We start from the raw sequence: 13,396 nt of genomic DNA, 5'->3' as shown, positions 1-13,396 counted from the left end.
TTTTTTTTTCGGGGCCATTTGGACTTGAAGCATTTTTTATGGGGCCATTTTGTGCGGGACTGTTCTGTCCGGGACCATTTTGTCCTACACCCGTGATGCGGAGATGTATGAGAAACACGATATTAGGCATTTCAGTAAAATGGAAGAAAAACATTTCCTATAATAATAGGATACTTGTGGCAACTACATTTTATGTTCGAACGATTCCTGACAGTCAAATAAATAAAAAGAAAAAACGCTAAAAGCAGGTGAGGGATTTCAAAGAGTTGCACATGTTTCTGCCCAGTGAATTAACGAAAATAATCAACAAATTGTTTTTACGAACTTGTTTTCGCAGCGCCCCCTCACCAGGTGGGAAAGGTGCGCGTATGCGACCCCCCCCCCCCCCTCTCCCCTCTCACGGTTGCAATGTCAACGTGGCGCGTTAGTGCATAAAGGACTCCGAGCTGGTTTCATGCACAAAGCTCTACTTTCGATCGTGCAGTACACCACATTCCGCGTGGAAAGCAGTGACCTTTGCCATCATCTTTTTTCTTAAATTCTAAATTAGGTGAGTGAATCTTGTGTTTCGCATCGCACTAGGTGTTGCTTCCTGCGTTGTTCTATTTTGCTTGCATGTATGCTTTGTTTGTCTAAAAACTAACAAGTTTTAATATGTGTTACACATTGGAAAACAAATCAGCCGAGTCAGCCCTTTTCCAATGCATTGGCAATCTTCATCGTGTGCTTTTGAATCTACGTTCACGGCTTTGTCTTTAGACCGCCAGGCGCTGTGAAGCGTGTTTCACATGCAGCGATTTTCGCCCTAGAGCGGCGCGATTTCTGCCGTCGCGGCGCTCGTGCCGCTCAACCGCTAGTGCTGGCCAGAGCGTCGCGACGGCAGAAATTGCGCCGCTCTGGGGCCAAAACCGCAGCATGTGAAACAGGCTTAAAATGGTGAATCGCTTAATGACGCTGCTGAGTAAACCTGACGTGACGGCGTTTTGCTGAAGCAGCTCGGTGCCGTCGTTATCACAGGAGTCGCCAATACTCTGAAATGGCTGGAATTGATATTATTGAGATGTGTGTACAAACAAGAGGGGAAAGTGTTCGATTGGGTTGATCACGGAAAGACCGAGAGTTTACCCTGGATAAAACGGCGGCTTGGGCGAATTGGTTATCCATGACTCAAAAATAACAGAGCAAGTAGGCAATTCACACAAACACACGTCACCACAGGCCACAAAAACAATCACACTTAGGGATACAGTCACCGCAGACAGAACACTCACACAGCGCTGACTCACAACTCGATCTCTATTTTTGCACTTCTTTTTCTTTTACGCCTTTTCGATACATTCGTGAATATTAGCTTCTTTTTCTTCTACATCCTGTTAAAGGACACTCATGTGAGCTAATAACATAAGCTACTAATTCGCGACTCCAGCGACGTATAGGGGATGCCACTATCGGGAAAATATGGCGGTCGATTCCAGGTGGTGCCGTGCCATGTGTCACCTCAACGCAGAACGCTGGGGCACCAACAAGTAGGCATTGGACTCAAAATAGTTTGCCCAGATTTTTATCTTCCACGGTTCGAACCTGCGGCGATGTGTTCAGGTAAGCGAACTTCCAGAGGCTTGGCTTTTTTCGAGGAAACGAGGAAAGGACTGCCCCCTGTACTTTCACGGTGCTGATGAACGTTGATAAACGCAGAATGTCTGGCTCATGCGGTTCCATAGGTCGCGTGCAGAGCAACCTGGGTCACAAGGCCATACTACGGTTACGACACAGTCACCGGTAAAACTGTTCTGTCGCGCAAACCACCGACAACATGTAAACACGGAAGCCAGAAAGATGAGCAGAAATCGCGAAGGGACCTGTTCTGGCCAGTTCAGTGTTTTCCCGCGAGGTGCCCTTCGTTTTGCTGGAGCTAATTCTTTTTCTGATAAAGTGAGTGATGAAGTGCTTACACATTTGTCGTCACCCCTGGCAATATTTTCTGCTTCCACTATCTCTACAGTCAGTTGGCTACTGATTCCAACGTTATTGGAGCAAGCTTAGTTTCGCAGCTCTCTATTCTCGCCTGCAGAGGCGAGTGGCCCTGGTGGCGGTCACGAGAACTAGCGGCGTTGCAGTCGGATCTTGCTTCCCTGTCTCGCGCGTTGTCTGCTACCACTGCGTTGAGAACTTCCTTTTCTTTTTCTTTTCTTCCTTTTTTTTGCTTCCATGTGTATAATAGCAAAAAAACAAAAGATGATGAAGATGAAGTGTAATACACCACAGAGATCAGAGTCAGCGTATTGTGAGTGTTCTTTCTTTAAGTGTTTGAAATTTATTTTTGTGTGCGTCTGTTTCCTTGTGCTGTAAAGTATTAGTATGAATCACCAACTCGCCCAAGCTCAAGTATTGCTATTCAAACTTGGCGGGCCAGACAATCCGGAAGCAAGACTCGACTGCAGCGCTGCTAGATCTCGTGACCGCCACTGAGCCCACGTCTCAGGCGGAGCTGTGAAACTGAGCTCGCTCCAGTAACTTCGACCAATTCTGCCCCAACGAGGTAGAAGTGCTTAGAGTGATAAACCGAAAGTTCGAAAGTGGCACCCCTTAGCAAAAAGAGACCGTACTTCAAACGAAGTTGAAATATATTGAATACGAATATTCATTTTGTATTTATTCTGTATTATTTTGGCCGCACTCGAAATACGCGCGGAAGGTATTCAAAATACATTATAAATATGAATCAAAAAATATTTTAGATATACCAAAAATATTATCCCTTCCCACTCAAGATGCCATTTGTGCATTAAAAACCGATTACACAATTTTTTTTCGATTTTGTCAGCAAATGGCGTCCCTGTGGTATTTGAAGGCACTACTAAATACATCTCACAAAGCTACATTAGAAACGAACACAAACGCAAACACCATGACGCACTGAACAGCTCATTCATAGTCCCGTTGACTGCTCTAGAGCCTTATATAGCCTACATATTGAAGGTAATCATTTTTTCGGTGACCACCTCTGCGCTTATTAAGGTTCCAAGTATTCGATCGTCTCCTCGGGAGTCTGTCAAAGGGGAAACAGTGTTTTAAAGTTCGTGGACGATATCTCTTACTAAAAAGCATTGGTACAACTAATAACAATTCGGCGCAGTGCCTAAAACAATATCCACACAAACGGCTCATAAAATACATGTTATTGCTTCTCTGCGTAGCACCACTCAGGACGAAGCGAATCAAGGCAGTTTCTTCACTTTAAAATACTGTAAACGACTTTATTTTCGTGAGGACCTAATTCTCGCAAAGTTCGCGAATCGCCTACAATTCCTAAAAAATAGGTCCCGTGAACAATTCCGGCAAAATGTAAAAGCATTAAAATCTATATTGCGATCCCAGCGCGTCGCGAAAATTAGAATGTGCGAATTATTCCAAAACTCCAACTTTGACCTAACTCGCGAAATATTGAGCCCGCGAAAAATAAGTATTTTACAGTAGTTATTTTGCCTTTCCTTTTTAGTAGTAGACTATTTAATATGGTAGTTAATGTCACTATATTAAAGTCACTATTCACATCACGTACAATGGTGAGTATACACGTTCAGCGAACTAACATTGTGCTAACAAAACCACGCCAAACGTACCTGTTCACAGCACCTGCTGAAGCTTTCCAGCATCAGCAGATGTTGTGGTTGTAGTTCCCGAACCCCGTTTGTGATTGGTGTGCAAGGAACTGATCAGGTGTGTCCTTGATAAAAAAAAGGAAACAATAACATAAACTGGGCTGATCTATCAGTGCGATGCTGCGCAATTCAGTTGACAAACTAAAGAAATGTTGTATTTAGGCGCTTCAGCTGTACTCCATATCTGCTTGAAGTGAACTTCTAGAAGGGGAGCTTTTCAGTATTTTGGTAGTTTAAGTTAAATTACCAAAGTATTGCAGTCAAAAGGTACTTAGAGTATAACACAACAGTATTTACGATTTTCAGGTATTTTAAGAGTATTCTGCACGTATTTTTGATTGCTCCATTTTTTTAGGGTTGGAGTATATTTTGCATGAATTAAATATATATTTCAAGAAATATATGTGAAAGGTATTTTGTTCCTATTAATTTAGTATTTACATATTTCAAAACGCATGAAGGGAACTTCAAATGTAGTTTAAGTAAAGGTATTTTAAAATGATTTTTAGAAGTATATTTTCGTACTAGGTAAAAAAAAAGAAGTTTATATTTTCAGTCTATTTTTCGTGTACTTACAATTATGAACTGTATTTCAAATACACTCAAATTCGAATGTGGTATATTTCAAACGTATTACTTTTCGCTAAGGGACCCCCCCCCCCCCTCGCCCCGGTAGTCGCCATGTTGTACGCACATGTTACCACTCGTCACGTGACCTCCCAAAAACCGTGACGTCACCGGTGATGATGATTAGGAGTTTATTGGCGCAGCAGCAACGAAGGCCATAATGCGCCAAACTTAACGTATTTAGAGCATACTATAACAAAAGTTTACTTTGAGGCTACATATTTACAAATGGTATAAATATCCAGTTTGTTTTAAAAAGTCTAAGACACGGCTGAAAGGAACTAAAGGTATGTCGCCAAGCAAAAACGAGGGATGAAATGGGAGATGATCCCTAAAAAGTTCCAGAAAACATGATTGACGGAGTGGCAGACGGGACGAACAATGCCACATGTGCAAAACAGTCAGAAGCTCTCCACAATGTTCACATAGTGCAACATCCTCACCACGAAGCAGATACTGATGAGTCACACGGGAGTGACCTATTCTTAGACGGCACAGAAGAACCTCCACACGACGTTCTCTGTTATAGTACCTCTCCCAAACGCCCAGAAAGGGCTTGATAATGTGAAGTTTGTTGTTGCTCTCTGTATCCCATTCCAGCTGCCATTTGAGAAAAATAGATTTCCTCAGAAGTGGTTTAAAATCTTGGTAAGGTAAGCAATTGAATGCTATAAATGAGCCTCGGGCAGACATGGCCAATTTATCCGCCTTTTCATTGCCCAAAATCCCAACGTGGCTGGGCACCCAGCAGAACTTGATGTCCCGACCGCGTCGCAGGGCGTTGTTGGTCCTACCATGTAGATGTAGTACAAGGAGGTTCTTTGTGGGCATCAGGGAGGACACAGCCAATAAGGCACTTTGTGAGTCGACAAAAATGAGAACTTTCATTATACTATTGTCGAGTATATGTTCGACCGCTAGTAAAATAGCATATAGCTCTGCGGTGAAAATGCTTGCCTTACAGTCAACTAGCGTGGCTTTGCTGTAGGAGGCGGAATACAGAGCACACCCTACAAAAGACGACGATTTGGACCCATATGTATAAAACTCCAGGTAGTCTGCATATTTTTGTTGCACGGAGAAGAACTCCTGCCGGAGGATTTGTGGTGAAATGACCCTCTTACTGTATTTTGCGAGTGACCAGTCACAGAAAATCGGCAGAGCATCGCAAGGAGCAATCCTATGAGTGTTTTTAAGCAAGGGAATTTCATGAAGGGGAATATTAAGAGATTGACAAGTACTTTGCAAACGGAGGCTTAATGGTCTAACAATGCTTGGCTCGTTTTCGAAAAACTGTGAACTTCTGCAAGTATGAAGGGCACTGTAGGAGGGTTGTTTTGGATTTGAAAATACTTTGTAAGCATAAGAGACGCTGAGGTACTGCCTCCGTTTCTCGAGGAACATTTGATGCGTATCAACAAACAAACTCTTCACAGGAGATGTGCGAAATGCACCTATAGAAAGTCGTAGTCCAAGGTGGTGTATTGGGTCAAGCATCTTAAGACAAGATGGCCGCGCTGACCCATATACTACTGCACCATAGTCGAGACGGGATCGAACTAAGGAGTTATACAGTTGCAGGAGACAGCGCCTATCAAAACCCCACGACATATGTGACAGCACCTTTAGGATGCTTGATGACCTCAAGCATTTCCGTTTTAAAGTTTTCAGATGGGGCACAAAAGTAAGTTTCTTATCAAAAATCACACCCAAAAATTTGCGTTCTTGGTGGACTGATATTTCAATGCTATTAAGATGCAAGGCAGGATCAAGAGACAATCTCCGGCGTAATGAAAAAGGAACACAGACTGTTTTTTCAGGAGAAAATTTGAAGCCATTTTCGACTGCCTACTTACACATTCTATTGATTGTAAGTTGCAACTGTCGTTCACAACTGGAGAGATTACAGGAAGACAGAGATTTGCACATCATCCACATATAGAGAGTAAGTTACTGATGATGGCATAACCTTAGCTAGACTGTTAATCTTAACAGCAAAGAGGGTAACGCTCAGCACTCCTCTTTGAGGAACAGTTTCTTGAGAGAAAACATCTGACAGTGTGAATCCCAATCGGACTTGAAAAGTTCTTTCGCTGAGAAAGCTCTGTATGCGCTGAAGCATGCGGCCCCGCACATCACAGTTGTACAAGTCACGAAGAATTCCGTACCTCCATGTGGTATCATGTGCTTTGTGTAAATAAAAAAATACTGAGACACAATGCTGCCGCTGTACAAATGCCTCACGTATAGCCGTCTCTAGGCGTATCAAATGATCTGTGGCCGCTCGTCCCTCAAAGAACGCCGCACTGGTTTACATCAAAAAAATTTTCAGTCTCTAAGAAATGGACAAGACGACGATTCACAAGCCGCTCATGTCTTTCCTAAGCAACTTGTGAGTGCGATGGGACGATAGCTCGTAGGAATGGAAGGGTCTTTCCCTGGTTTTAAAAAAGGAATTATGTGGGCATGTTTCCAGCAACGAAGAAAGGCAGCGGCTTGCCATAGATGATTAAAAAAAATTAACAGACCGTTCATAGATTCAGGCGAGAGTTTCCTCAACATTTCATAGTGGAGTCTGTCTGGCCCTGGTGCAGACTGCTTCTTAGCACCAAGAGCGACCTTGAGTTCACACATTGTGAATGATCTATTGTAAAAATATGAACCACCCTCCGACATCGAGATGGGCTGCTTTTCAACAGTCGACTGAATTTTCTTGAATCTTTCGCTAAAATTAGAGGAGCTACTAATAAGCTGGAAATGCTCCTCGAGAACATTTGCATGATCTTGCAGCGATACAGAGGGGGAAGAAAACAGAGGAGTTCGGAAAGATTGGTAATCTCCTCGAACTTTCCGCAGGCGACCCCACACTTCTTTAGCTGAAACAAAGCTATTTAGAGAAGATATATATTTTTTCCATGATGTCCTCTTCGCCCTACATTTTTTTTTAAATTCAATCAGGTTAAAAGCAGTGGGATAACGGCGAAATATACCCCATGCCTGGTTCTGTTTCCTGCGAGTGACTGTGCAGTCCTCATTCCACCAGGGTTTGCATCTCTGGGGTAGGACGCCGGATGTTTGCGGATTAGAAGATGCACTAGCATTAATTAGACATTCAGTGACAAACACCGTCGCCTCCTCGGGAGACATACTGCGAAAAAGCGATGGATGCAGTACGAAATTTAAACCAAAAAAAGCCCAGTCAGCCTTCTCTAACTTCCACTTTGGAAGGCGGGTCGAAAGCGAAGGAAGGGGTATTGAGCTTTCTAAAATTATGGGGAAATGATTGCTGCCAAATGGATTATCTAAAACCTTCCATGAAAAGCACGGAAGTAAAGCTGGTGATGATATGGAAAGGTCTATTGATGTAAAGGTGTTATGAGCAGCACTAAAAAACGTTGGCTCCTTTTTATTCAGAAGACAGAGCCCGGAGGATAATAAAAGTCGTTCTATAACTCCACCACGGGGATCCTGACGAACACTACCTCACAAAGGGTGGTGGGCATTAAAATCACCTAGAATTAAAAAAGGCTTAGGCAGCTGATCTATGAGTCCTTGTAGCTCGTGAAGCTGCAGTGGAACGTTGGATGGCAGGTAGAGAGAGACGAGGGTGATGAGTCGGTCAAAGAGAACGCGAACTGCTACTGCCGCGAGTGGTGTTTGTAGAGGAACCTGAGCACACACAACCCCGCTCTGCACTACTACTGCGACACCACCAGAGGGGTTAGGAGAAAGGCGGTCCTTCCTAAAAACCTGGTGTCGGCGTAAGACCTGTGTGTGTTTGTCATTCAGATAGGTTTCCTGCCAACAGAGTGCCACAAGACGAAGCTCGTCAAGAAAAAATTATCTTCATCAATATTACGAACAAGGCCGCGACGGTTCCACTGCATGATACCTAATTGTTTAGTCATAGCAGTGCTAAAATTAAAATAATCTTTAAGTTATAAACTGCAAAAATGGCTAAAAACAGGTTACTAGGGTTTAAAATCAATTTTTATGCGCGGAGCGTTTTTCTTTTTCGCGCAATCATTCTGCCTCCAACTAGAGGTAGTGGGAGCAGCGAGGGAGGACTCCGATCCCGAGAGGATAGCTTCGTCGTCGGATCTGAGCCCACACTCTTCCATGGGCTCTTCCGGTGGTGTCGTCAGTTGACCCTTAGGGGCCAACTGCTTCGACGTCTCACCGGGCTTCCTCGGGCAGTGGTTCGGGGTGGCTTTTTGCTTCGGTGCGGACCCTTTTCAGGGCCCCATCAGTAGTTTTTTGCCTGGAACCCATAAAGATGGGAGGAAAGTTCAGTGCCCGGGTGCACCGCCCACCACGGAGCCCAACGAGGGGGTAGGTAATGTGCCGTAACAAGAAAGGCTTGGCTGACACAATTACTCTACCAGTGCAGCCCGGGCACTATAACCGAGTGTGGATGCAGGAGCAGGACCTGTTTCCAATCAAGGTTAGCCCTTGCCGCCTAAGAAGGTGAAAAAGGAAGGAAAAGAGTGCAGAAGAAAAGAGAAAGAGGTGGAAGGAAAAGTGGAAGAAGGACGAACCGGGTAGAAGAGGCGACTGACTGAATCATCCTGGTCGGGCCAAGCCAGGACACCCGTCTACGAGAAGCAGGGGTCGAAGCGGTGTATTGCCTCGCCTGGGGGGCCCCGAACGGTCCAAACATACCCCGGGCTCAGCTCAACCACCAGGGTCCCCTTTTCCCTGGACACGGGTACGCCACGCACAGCCAGACGTGGGTGGGCGAACCCACATGGCTCGGGGTTCGTAGTAACGCCACTCACCAAGCACCTACAAAAGTAGGTGCCCCCTGCGTGCGGGTATGGTGGCCCACGTGACTGGGGTCCGTGGTGACGCTACTCACCAAGCACCTAGCACCCAAGGTGCAGGCGCCCCCTGCGGGGCTCGGGGTCCGTGGAGACGCCACTCTCCAAACACCTGCTTTCACAGGTGCCCCCTGCGGGGAACGTCGAAGGTAAGATGGCAGCGCCCAGAGCTGGCGGATGCGAGTTTTTTCGGTACGCGGTAGCCGTGATGTGTAGCTGTTTTCGGACGACTTCGGGCTTTTTCGTGCTCGCTCACGCAGGTATAATGTGAAAATATGAAGGAATGAGACTTTATACCCTTTTTGCGCAAGATCGCTCTGGATCATCCGGATAATAACAACTGTGAGACAGCATCAGCCGTATCGCCACCCCGATGCTCGGATTTCTGGATGTGTTCGAGGATCGATATAACTTTGAGTGCTTTTAGCATGCAACTTTCCCATTCTCTTATCTTCGTTTGAAGGTTGGAAAGTCTGACAATCGACGCGAAATGCATGCGTCGGACGTAGGGCTTAGGGGAATTTGTTTCACCCCTAGGCAACTGCATAATCACAACTTTTAGCGAGTAAGCTCCTGCGATCTTTAACCTTTTGTGCTAATCGACGATTCTACATTGTATCGCAATACTGTCTTAAAGTGAAAAGCTGGTGTTTGCTTAATTGACTTGCACCCAAACTCTTACAAAACATTCGAACCAATCATTCGGAAAAAAGTTCATTACTTTTGTTCATAAAACAGTGTACTTGTCCCCTTGGAACTCAGAACACAGCAAGTCTTCACATTTTGGATTGATCAGTTCAGTGCACAAAATGTTGCATTCGACGTCCCTTAGAAACTAGTATTAGTAGGCTCTTTATTTTGCCGAATAGTATCAATAGACCACAGTAACCTACATGTGTACGATTATACTCCTCTTAGATGGTCGTCTAATCCACCATTCTTACATCTATAATATTAAAAAAATATGCAGCCCCACTCTTTAGTGGTTTAGAGGTAGAACCACTCATACCAGCAGTTCGTTAATTAAATGTAATGCAACTCGGAAATAGAAGATAAATTGCACACTTTTTTCTTTCGTAAGATTTATTGCAGCAATAATTTTTTTTTTCATCAAGAGTGCATTGTATCTGTCACGTTCCTCCGAGGAGACAAGGGCGTATTGGAGACTGAAGTGACGCACGAAAGTAGAAGGAAGAAATAAATTCAATCAGGCACACCAAAGAAATACGAACGTAAATGAAATCGAATAAAAATAAAACAAATGATGGAAATAAATACGAGAGGTCTCTAGAAGCACAATCAGCTTGGTGCCCTCTCAAGGTCTAATCAGGGCCTGAAGTTCACTCACAGTTTCTGAGCAACGATGGATTCAAAGCCGACCCTTATTCGCTTGTGTCGGAGCCACCGTTTCCAAAGTAAAATCCTTGAGCATGGCAAGCTTGCGATGGACGAACGCCAACCGGCCGTCCCTCAGGCTTGATGGTGTTGCCTTTCCTGGGGCGAGGTCAGGGTTTCTCAGGAGTGCGGCAAGGGATGGTGGTCAGAGATCGGATGCCGCTGGTTCGACGGTGTTGCCCTTCTTGGAACGGGGAAAGGATCTCTCAGGAGCGTAGCCTGAGCTGGCGGGAGCGCTGTCGGATGTCACTCCGTCTCGACGGTGTTGCCTTTCTTGGGACGAGGCCAAGGTTTTTCAGGAGCGTAGCCTTGGCCGCCGGGAGTGCTGTCCGCCACAGTCGTTCGCTTGTTCCCGCTCGAGACACACACACCTCGTGCCCTCAGCTTGTCTTCAGCTCGCCCTTCTCCTTTGCTTCTTCTTTACCCCGCTGTCACTCCAAGAACGCGACAGAATCAGTCGGTCAACTATTTACCTGCTCTAATTACCTGGACAAGAGAACTGATATTTGCGTTCATCCCTTGCCCGAAGAACAGTTTTGTTAGAAAATGTTGACCCCCATTCCTTCCAGTCTCTTCAATAAACTTTGCTTCGCAGCCCCCTGGAGCCAATCAGAGAGACGGAGTGAAGGTATGAGACAAATCTCTGCAGATGAGCACTCTGATGATATGTTGCCATGTGCCTCTTTCCAACGTGCATATTAACTCACCGAGACTGTAGCCTTCGCCGTTTGCCAAATTGTGATGAAACGAATTACTGTAGCTACTACTCTAATTACCCAAGGCCTTCATACTTTGAGCATTCGTTCGACAAGAATGTTATGTCAGCCATCACTGTGAACTCGGATCAGTGCCTATTGGACTCGAATGCTGCATTAGCGTTCGGCTTGAGCTGGGGCCCATTCATGCGCTTTACGCTGAAAAAAAGAAAATGGTGACAGTCGTGTTGCTCGATAGGGCATTGCAAAGGGCCTGTTGTGTCATACGTATAGGAAGTGTGTTTCTATATAACAATGCAATAACAGATACTATTGAACTAGATGCTCACAGTGCGTTTTTTTTGTTGCTATTAACAAGTTACAGCATTAATTATTTCTTACGAGAGTAATATTTATTTTCGGTAGGTGGGCTCGTTTTGTGCTCATTAATGTCAGTGAGCTTTGATGTTATTATCATGCGTGTAGTTTTATGCATCCTCTGCAATGCCTACAGAGGCCGTAGTAAATTAATAAACAAAAGGAGTTGGTTTTCGGATGCGCCACATGTTCAGGAGAAGTGGAACGAGTGCAGCCCATTGCAACCAGTCTGCCAGTCTGGTATGTCCCGTCAATTAATATTGAGAGATCAGAGATGCGAGTGTCCTCGAAAGGTCCAGCACGCGCGGTGAACACAAGTTTTTGTGTATAGACTCTGAAGGCGTAAAAGCGAGCGGAAATATGTTTATTTCGTTAGTGTATCCAATATGTTTATTTCCACTTGATTACATAATTATTGGTTCTTTGCAAATGTTTCCATAACGAGTTCTCTCTGCGACAGTCTCGTGTCAGGCGTTCAGTCGTAGTACCTGTGCTCCTTGTTGTCGGATGACGCACGCTCCCGGCACGTCGGTGTTCAGTTTGGTTGAGTGGCAACTTTGACCGACTGATGCTGTCTTGTAATCATACGTCATGTGCAGCAACTGATATCTGATGCGCTGAAGCTGCAGGGCTGGCATCTAATCCGGAAATTTTCCTGGTAGTTTTCTGCGTCAATGCAGCAAGCTCAGGCACGTATTGGTTATGTGGCTGTGCCTTTTGCTGTACCGTTGACTTAAAGGCTGGCAATAATGTTTGCTTGCTATCCAAGCCATTTCACTTCCATTTCATAATGGCGATTTTTCTGCATCCCGCGTCCGCTGCAACTTGTGTAAGTCTCGTGTGGAAAAGTGAGGTCGGGCGATGCTTGGTATCTTGTAAACCCTGAGATGGGGAATGATAAAAAAACGGACGAACACAACAAAATGTTGTGTTCGTCCGTTTTTTTATCGTTCCCCATTTCAGGGTTTACAAGATGTCGATAGATTACCAGCTGGCCTGCACTCTCTCACTGCTTACAGGGTGATTTCAGATAAGATCGACCAAACGATGGCTAGTCGACATTTTCAAATCAACTGATGTTTTTATATGTTATTGTCTAGTGTCTGGTATGAACGAATCCAAACTTAGTTTTTACTAGAAAAAATACTTGGGGACAGGAAAAATCGTAAGGCATGAGGTGGTGGACAGTTGCATTAACGCACACTGATGGAGGGGGCCCGTTTGAGAGTGAATAACTAAAGCGATAACATTAGGAGAACTCTAATACGTTTTAGGCGCAAACTATGGGTATAGCTTGCTTGTAATATAAGGTAATCATATTTATTTAAAATTTATTTATTTTTCTAAAAATTGACAAACATGCCTGCTCGAACGACAAATGGCAAACTTTGGAGGTCTGTATCTCATGAAATAATTTAATCATGATATAATTTGCAGATATTATTCTACTAATATATAGCTAATATTTAAAAAATAACTAAGGTATCTGTGTGATACAATAGTTAGGATATATTTAGTCAAACATGGAAAAAAAATCAAACAAAAAAAATTCCGATGCGAATAAAAAAATACACCACCCTCGATTTTTTTCAAATTTAGGTAACCTGTTATACTGTATTTCGGCATTCATTTCCATTAAAAACATGTTGCATCATTTTATTGAGAAAGAAGATACAACTCCCCAAAGTAGGGTCCTTTTTCAAAGCCTACACTTAGCAGTGTTTTATACAAGAACTGACTCTGAGTTCCAGTTTCATGAAACCAACACACATCTTTTATATATTTTTATTCAGATGAGGCCAATGATAACTAAAGAAAT

This window comes from Ixodes scapularis, unplaced genomic scaffold (genome assembly GCF_016920785.2).
Source record: "Ixodes scapularis isolate PalLabHiFi unplaced genomic scaffold, ASM1692078v2 PGA_scaffold28__5_contigs__length_5199819, whole genome shotgun sequence".
Lineage (NCBI taxonomy): Eukaryota > Metazoa > Arthropoda > Arachnida > Ixodida > Ixodidae > Ixodes > Ixodes scapularis.
Note: the sequence above shows the minus strand (reverse complement) of the source record.